At 38.4% G+C, this 8,144-nt stretch overlaps 1 long non-coding RNA gene across 1 annotated transcript; it reads left to right on the top strand.

Moving 5' to 3' along the window:
• Window positions 1-2,120: 2,120 nt before the first annotated feature.
• Window positions 2,121-5,172, top strand: LOC146514422 (uncharacterized). The gene is made up of 2 exons (XR_014875427.1): window positions 2,121-2,614; window positions 4,093-5,172. It is a non-coding gene; the product is annotated as an uncharacterized LOC146514422 (long non-coding RNA).
• The last annotated feature ends 2,972 nt before the right edge of the window (window positions 5,173-8,144 follow it).

Raw genomic sequence — 8,144 nt, 5'->3', positions numbered from 1 at the left:
CAGATGGTCAGGCTGTCGTCAGGCCTGGATCAAGGCGCGGGCTGCCATTTCCCGAGCCAACGCTCTGTAACACCAAGCAGTATCGTCGCCGCCACCGCACGGGTCATCCTTTTCAGCCGGGGGATCGCGTCTGGCTCTCCACAAGGCACCTGAGGCTCCGCACCGAGTCCAAGAAGCTCACTCTCACACCCAGGTTCGTTGGCCCGTACGAGATCACTGCCCGGCTCAACCCCGTGACTTATCATCTCCGGCTTCCACCCGCCATGAAGGTCCATCCAGTTTTCCACGTTTCGCAGCTTAAACGGCACGTTACTTCCTCGCTGGCGCCCCCTCCCCGGCCCCGCCCAGGTTCGTCGATGGGGTTCCTGTCTACACTGTCCGGGGGATCTTGGACTCCCGTCCCCGGGGTCGAGGGGTCCAGTATCTGGTGGACTGGGCTGGCTACGGTCCTGAGGAGCACTCCTGGGTGCCGTCCCGCTTTGTCTTGGATCCCTCCCTCATCTCGGATTTCCTTCGCCGCCGTCCTGGACCGTCGGGTGCCGGTCTTCGGGGGTCTAGCCAGCACGCCACACGGGCACGCCGAATTGCTGTGTGTAATTCGCCCGATCGTGACAGGTTACTGTAAAAGTCTTCATACAAATGTTTATTGTATGAGAATATTGATGACTGATTGTTACAATTAATACATTAAATTACTTTTAGTCAGACAAAGAATACACTGGACCTTGTTTTACTGGTTTTAAGGCATTGAATGAATAGCTAGTGCATAGTTCACGTATACTTTTAATTGTTAATATTAAGTAAAACTGATATATTACTTTTTATCAAATCATTTCTTTATTGGTCTTCACTGACTCCTGAGGCAGTTATCGGCCCTTTTAGTTTCTTTTTATAAATACTCTCTATTATTTCAAATCAAGCTTATGGCAAAAGCTGAAATAGTGCCAAGATTCAATCACTTTCACCCATTCCTGCTTCAGTAGGAAATGTGTATTGTTTCAGTACAAAATATGTTTTGTGTGAGTGCCTTCTGAGATGAAAAGCCAGTGATTAAAAACAGCTTTGAAACAAGTGGTAATCAATCATTTTTAACTAAAACCGAATCTGGATATCACCACAAGCTCTACCACTTAAGCTTTCCTATATATGTAAGCTTTTTACAGTTTCTATTAACCTGATATTTGTTCTGAGAAACGAGCCCGAATCAAGTTAATCAAACTAAAAAAAAATTAAAAAGAAGAAAGAAAAAAAATTCCATCAAATGTTAAACTTTGTTCCACTGATATCCATCATCCATTTATTTTGGCAGGCTAACAATAATACAGTATGCAAAATTGCAGGTGCTAGCTAAGTTTATCCACAGCAGCGCTGGATCGAATAACTTCTCTGGTGGAAATGCACCTTAAGATTCTGTACTACTTCACTGAAAAAAGTCTAACATGCAGTCATTCATTCAATCTAATAAGTGCCATTCAAAACAGAATAAAATCATTGATTTGATTGTGAAACCCTTTCTTTTTGCATTTTAAAATACCACTTTTGATTTGGATGAAACTAAATATCTGCACAAAGGACACAACGCAAAGTTTTTGATTTCTCTCAAAACATATATTTCTTTTCATGTTGAACAGATAATATCTTTAATTTGAGTCAAAGTGATTTGCACTTGAACACGCCCACCAGAAATAGACCGGGACCCATTTTTATTCTGCATGGCTGCTGGAAACATTGTGTCACATCTTTGATTAATTTCATCTGAAAATAAACGTAAGTAAAGCCAAGTGTGTTACAAAAGCTTTTATAATTTGTATTGTCAAAATTGCAGAAAATAACCCCATTTAAGCTGGGTCGACAGCCACCCCCAATTTTTGCATGATTGTAGCTGCTAGCTACAAGCTAGCTAGCTATCCGGCGCGACGTTAGAACTGGTTACCAGCAACCGACCATCACAGTTGGGAATGCAAGTTTGGCAAAAAGCCGTTTTTTTACCAGTATACTAACTAGCTAGCGTTACCACGATGCATCGGTGGTGGATACAGCTAGCTAGCATAAGTTCATAGTTCATAACATTCATAGTATAACTCCGTGCTCCGCTTCGTTTGAATTTTTCTGGTGAGCTCGTGGTTTCTAGACACAAGCTTGTGTTTGTGCTCGCACGTTTGTCTCTGTCTCTCTTCATATAAATATCTGTGTGTTATGTGTGTGTACACCGAGCGCAAAAGATAATTATTAATGTGCATGATTTAGAGACAGAAATAACAAGCCAGCATATAAGATCAATGACATAAGACTAATTCCTTCAATTGACTTTCAGGCGCGGCTCGGAAAAATGTGCATTTTCTGAAGAAATTTTAATTTTAACAGCAAAAAATTGACCCTATGCCAAACTTAGTTGCTAATGGCTGGTCTGTAGACTGTTTGGTAAACCTAAATCAAATTATAGTACTAGCTTTTTATAAGGATGTGTATGTCATGTTACGTATTTCTTGGTTTTTCTATGTTATGTGTTTTATAGAGAAGTAACATTATTCTTTTTTTTCTGTATGCTTTCAGAACCACAGATCGCTCCATCCATTCCATGGCTGAAGCATACATTTTCATTTAATCTGAACAGGTATCATTTTGCATTTACACTGCACATCCTTTTTAAACATTTCACAATAATCTAGACCCTCCCTCATTATCCTCTCATTCACCTTGCTGATGTGTTGGCACTATTGTGTGCAATAATTGCTCTCTCGGCTTCACCCAGGTGTGTGCTCAGTGCTGGTTGTGTAGGGAGATGTGCCCCATTTCCCCTTTTCTAGTCTTCGTAATTGAAAAGCACTCTGAAAATCACTTTTGTAGTAGTAAGTAATATTGCTATTGCATTAGTTACATCCGTTGTGTGAGTTAGTAAGAGATCCTTGTCCACTAATTTCCTCTGTCCAGTTCTAAATGCAGCAACATTTTCTATGGAGGGCAAAGGGAACATTTCATTTTGGTTGTGTCCTGTTATTTTGGAGTGTAACTACTTAAAGAGTAACTGAAGCCTAACAACTTGTTTTGCTTAGAAACTGTTATAATGGGTTTTTACAATGCAATCTTTCAGTTTTGGGCAGTTTTTGACATTTCTGTGTAAACTTGTTAAATTCTACCCTTTTTGGTCTAACTCTTACACATGGTTTACATTGGCCACAGGAACACTTCGAAGTGGTGCGCTTAGGAAAATCATACACTGTCAGCTGCTCCGCTGTTCACACCAGATGCATATTTCTCCACAACGGTCCAAAAGCGCTTCTGTTCATCTGTTTATTCAGAGCTAAACCCCCCCCCCCCACATTTACTATTATTACTCAAAGCCAGTAACTGGCTTTGAGTAATAAAATACCTGTTTGAGACCAACCACTTGTCATTCATTCGGAAGCTACATTCATTTATATTTTTCCAAAATGATTTGGCGACCCCAAGAATTATCTCGCGACCCCAATTGGGGTTGGGACCCCAAGGTTGCGAATGTGTCTTAGAGACGATGCTGGTGACTGGCATGTACCGGTGACGGGCATGTACCGGTGACGTAGGCATGAACTGCTTTCAGCCAATCACAAAATTCAAATGCAATAGCCACCTTTCAACCCTAAGAGGGCAGCACTAAGACATTTTTAGACCAAAAAGTGTAGAATTTAACAAGTTTACATGAAATTGTAAAAGAAATGCCCAGTAACTGAAAGGTTGCATAGGTAAAGACTCACTAATACAGTTTATAAGCAGAAAAAAAGGTGTTTTGAGGGTAAATTGCTGTTTAAGTAGTGCGACGTGTCAATCACAGCTCAGCCTGCCACCCACATGAATGCTGGTCCATCAGGCACCGCCCCCTTCTGAGGCATTTCTTCAAACAGAGTTTGACTAGGGATGTAATCTTGGGGGGGAATTACTCTCAACACAAAAAGGAAAAGCCCTCCATTATTTTCTCATTCTCATACTGATGGAAGGGGGTGGTCAAATAAATTGTCATTGCAGCAGATGGACAAATTCATTTTTGGAATTCTATATATCGAACCAATACAAACATTACCTGTTTGGGAATTTAATATATTCCCTTTGTTTCCTCAGTTATCGGATGTGGAAATGCAAGGACTGCAGCCTGTCATTTTCAGGAAAATCTGAGCTACTACAACATTATCGACTTGATCATCGGTTTCATGGCAGGCACCGTCCTTACCCATGCATCCATGAAAATTGCCCCTGTTCATCCAGGACATGGAACGGTCTACAAAAACATCTAGCTAGGAACCATCTTTCTCAGGAGTCCACACAAAAAGCCTCTTCATTCAAGTGCTACATTTGTGACCACAATCAGCTTTCCACAGAGTATGATTTTTTTCAACATATCAATCAACATTTAAAAAAAAATGAACTTGTCTCTTGTATGTTTAATGGTTGCTCATACAAAAGCAATATTTATGGCAGTTTCAAGACCCATAAATGGAGAAAACATAATTCATGCACTGTTAAAGACTTTAAAAGTGGAATATTTGTCACATCATCTATCAGCTGCTATCCTACAGACTCATTGAACTCTGAATTGGATGAGCCAACCATCACAGACTCAAGAGATTTTGAAAAGGAAGTTGAACTGAAATTAGCTTTAAGATTCGCAAACTTAATTGTGAACTTAACACTGCACAGTAGTGTGTTTGCATGCATGTGTGCATGTGTATGTGCACATGCATGTGCATGTGTGCTTGGTTATTTTGCTTGGTTGGCCTGCAGTGGTATTCTACATTCAAAAATTATAAGAACACCCATTTGAAAGGGAGATTTAAGTTGATTTCATTGATACATGTGTAGATTTTTTTTACATTGTACAGGCACAGTGCACATCTAAACGTTTTTGAGTACTTGCAAATTGGTTTAAAAAGAGTTTTTATAATGGTTTTATGCCAGTTTTAGACACTGTTGCAGGTTTTATACTGGTTTTCAAAAGATTGCAGGTTTTATAAAACAAACATTTCTCTAATCATTTCTGCCGTAGCACTAAATCTGTATATTACTAATCCTCTCTATTGATTATAGTTAAAATGGTTTGGAACAATAAATAATTTTGAAATAATTGGTTGGCCATCTGTCTTGTTTTTTATAGGAAATGCAGAGCATTTTTGAACTGAAATAAAATGAAATGTAAAAAATATAGTTTGAATATATGTAAATCAATTACCTGGCTTCAACACAAACATATTAGTTCATGTTAATTTGGTTCGATGTGAATACATTAGGTTGGTTAAATTTCAATATATTAGCTTGGTTCAATAATTAAAATACTGTATGGTTCTATGTAAAAAAATCAATTTGGATCAATGCAAAATTTAAAGTTTCAGTCAAGTCTAGTAATATTGTTTATATCAACATAAAAGTATCAGGTCATATCAAGTGACTCAATTTGGATTCTATGAAGTCAAATATTTTGGATGTGACAATTGGACATCATTTTTTTTAATTTGAGTAGGGTTATTCTTTTTACAGTGTTCTAAAACAGAGCTGCTGGGAGTGGTTAAGAGATATGGAAATAGCTAAAACACATCAGATCTCTGCTGCCTTTCCACTGCCCCTATATCAAAAGCTAGATGACTAATGACTACCACCATGATGTGTCTTCTACTGCATTTTTATTCTTCATCAAATAAGAAGCATATATGCAGATCGATAGGTCACAAACTAAAAATTAATCATTTGATCCACTGCAAACAGAATTCAAATGTAGGATATAAAACAGTAAATATAAATCCGCTGCAGCAATCTGACCCTAAAGAACTTTCAGGAGTTTATAGCGAGATCCAGCTTTTGCATCACTTTGCTGTTACCATGGCAATGAAGCTGTGAGAGATTGGAGCCTTCTTCAAATGTTATACTTTGAGTGTGGCATCATCATCAACGTGCTTCCTCTGGAAGTGTTGTCACCCACAGATGACACGATCATCTTCTCTTCATTTCTTCTCCATTTGTTTCCCTCGAGGCGTGTGTATTCAGTCACACCTCTGTCTACATGTGCCTCGATGTGTAAATTTATACTAACATGAGATTTATGATGTGCGGTTTCAGCTTGTCTGCGAAACAAGCTCCACTTGAGCATAAGCTGCCATGGCTTAGACGCGTGTAAAGCTATGCTTAAAACCCACGAGCTCTCAGGTATTACTTTGTAATGTTACTTATCGTTACCTAATTCTTTAAAAAAGATATACAACTACTTTCCTATATTATTATTATTATTATTATTATTATTATTATTATTGTTATATGGCTTTCATTAACCATCCTCCTTTAAAAAAATGTTAAGCCTGAATCATTTCCATTTATTGATCTTGGAGAAGTCAACAGTCACCCAAACTGCTATCTTGAAGCCAATGAATCCTGACAAGTGCCGAGCCTTTTCAAATCTTGTTCAATTAAGGTCTTTCCACCTCCGTGTCCTGCTCTAAAATCCAATTTATATGAGTGTGCATTAACAATGGTAGAGGCCTTCCTGTCAACGTGAGTGTATTTTCAGCAAATTTCTCATTGTTGAGCTATCAAATCAGATAGCTTTCACGGTTGAAAGGTGCTCCTGCTGAAACAAAGTTCAAAAAGAATTGACAATATTCTGTGCATTTTTGGCCGAGACAAACTAAAAATATTGAAAATACTTCCAGCTGTTCAAAGTACAACTTTCTCCCTTCACATCTTCTTGCATTCTTCATTTAGCTTTTTGCCGTGTGGCTGACATGACCCGAGCGGACCTGTGGTGATGGCAAGGAAAACGAACAAAAACAAAAACAGATCTGATAAAAACTGCTACTGCAAAAATCCAGCAGTACTACCTGCAGCATAACTGTTTTAGAAATAGTAATTTCTTAGATTACTCATGGTAAATAAAATATGCTTAACACATTACTGTTGAACACTGCTCATAAGAAACTTAAAAAGATAATAAAAATCCATCTTCTTCTCTTTAAAAAGTTTTTCTTTCTTCTTTTAACTTCAGAACTAAAATCAAGGGAGGGGAATGTGAAAAATGCAAAATGAAACTAAACATAATCCGCAATCAATGCAAAACCGCAGGCAAACAAATATCATACTGTAATTGCAGTTTGAGACACGGTTACAAGTATTGTCAGTCAGAGTGGTCAAAACCATCATTTTTAGTACATGTTATTAAGCTGTCATTCTTCCAAATTGAGCTACACGTCTCTATTGAGTTAAGTATAATGCTGCAGACAAAGTGAATCAGCTCCATTTGTGTTTTTAGGAGCTTTAAATCTCTTTAAAAAATTGTACAACCTAATTTTGAGCACAGTAACGCTGGCTCTTTTGGGGCTGCTATGGAAATTGTATGGCTGGGACAATGTACAGGAAAGTCTTGGCAGGAAATAATTTGCAGACCTGGAAAGTAAAACAAGGAAAACTTTCTTTGTCCCTGAAGACATTAGATGTGTGAAAAAATGTAAAATAGAGCTTTGGATATAATGCTGCGATACTGATTATGTTAAAAAGCCGAATATAATGGTAATGGATTCCATCCAGCAAGCAGGAGGCAACATGTTTAAAGCTGTTGTGTTTCTAATTAAGACCTCTTTGCTTGGTACTGATAGTGACTGACTTTGTATAATTGCTTACACAAATTCTAAATCCCACAGCATGTAAAATCACAGTTGAGGTGTTTGATGTATACTTTATATTTGACAGATTGACAGCAGTAAAAACTATTTCTTTGGATGTCTTTGATTTTCTCGGCTGGCTCTCTTCATGGTACAGACTTCCCACCTGCATCTGCTTGGCAGGAAACAGTAGGTTATAAGCAGTGACAACAGGGATCCAGTTCTCACTGCTCGGCGAATGTAATCACACTCTATTTCCTGAACTCTATATTGCGAATCCTTTCATGAAAGTCACTTTTTCTATTCTCCATGTGTTTGTCTGTCTGGCACTCTCTCAAATACAATAGTGCTTACTTTATGCTCTAGATCAGTAACTTGGTTGATCACGGTAGCTTATCCCAGCTACCACAGGGCCAGAGGCGGTGTACACCCAATTTGAACTAATTTCTTACAGTTATTTACATGCTTGGTCTATTTTAGGTGCTGTTTTTGTATCACTTCTGTCATTATTCTGATAGACTTGTTGGTCTTTTC

This window comes from Neolamprologus multifasciatus, chromosome 7, assembly GCF_963576455.1.
Source record: "Neolamprologus multifasciatus chromosome 7, fNeoMul1.2, whole genome shotgun sequence".
NCBI lineage: Eukaryota > Metazoa > Chordata > Actinopteri > Cichliformes > Cichlidae > Neolamprologus > Neolamprologus multifasciatus.
The sequence above is the reverse complement of the archived record's forward strand: the minus strand, read 5'-3'. Positions and strand labels throughout refer to the sequence as shown.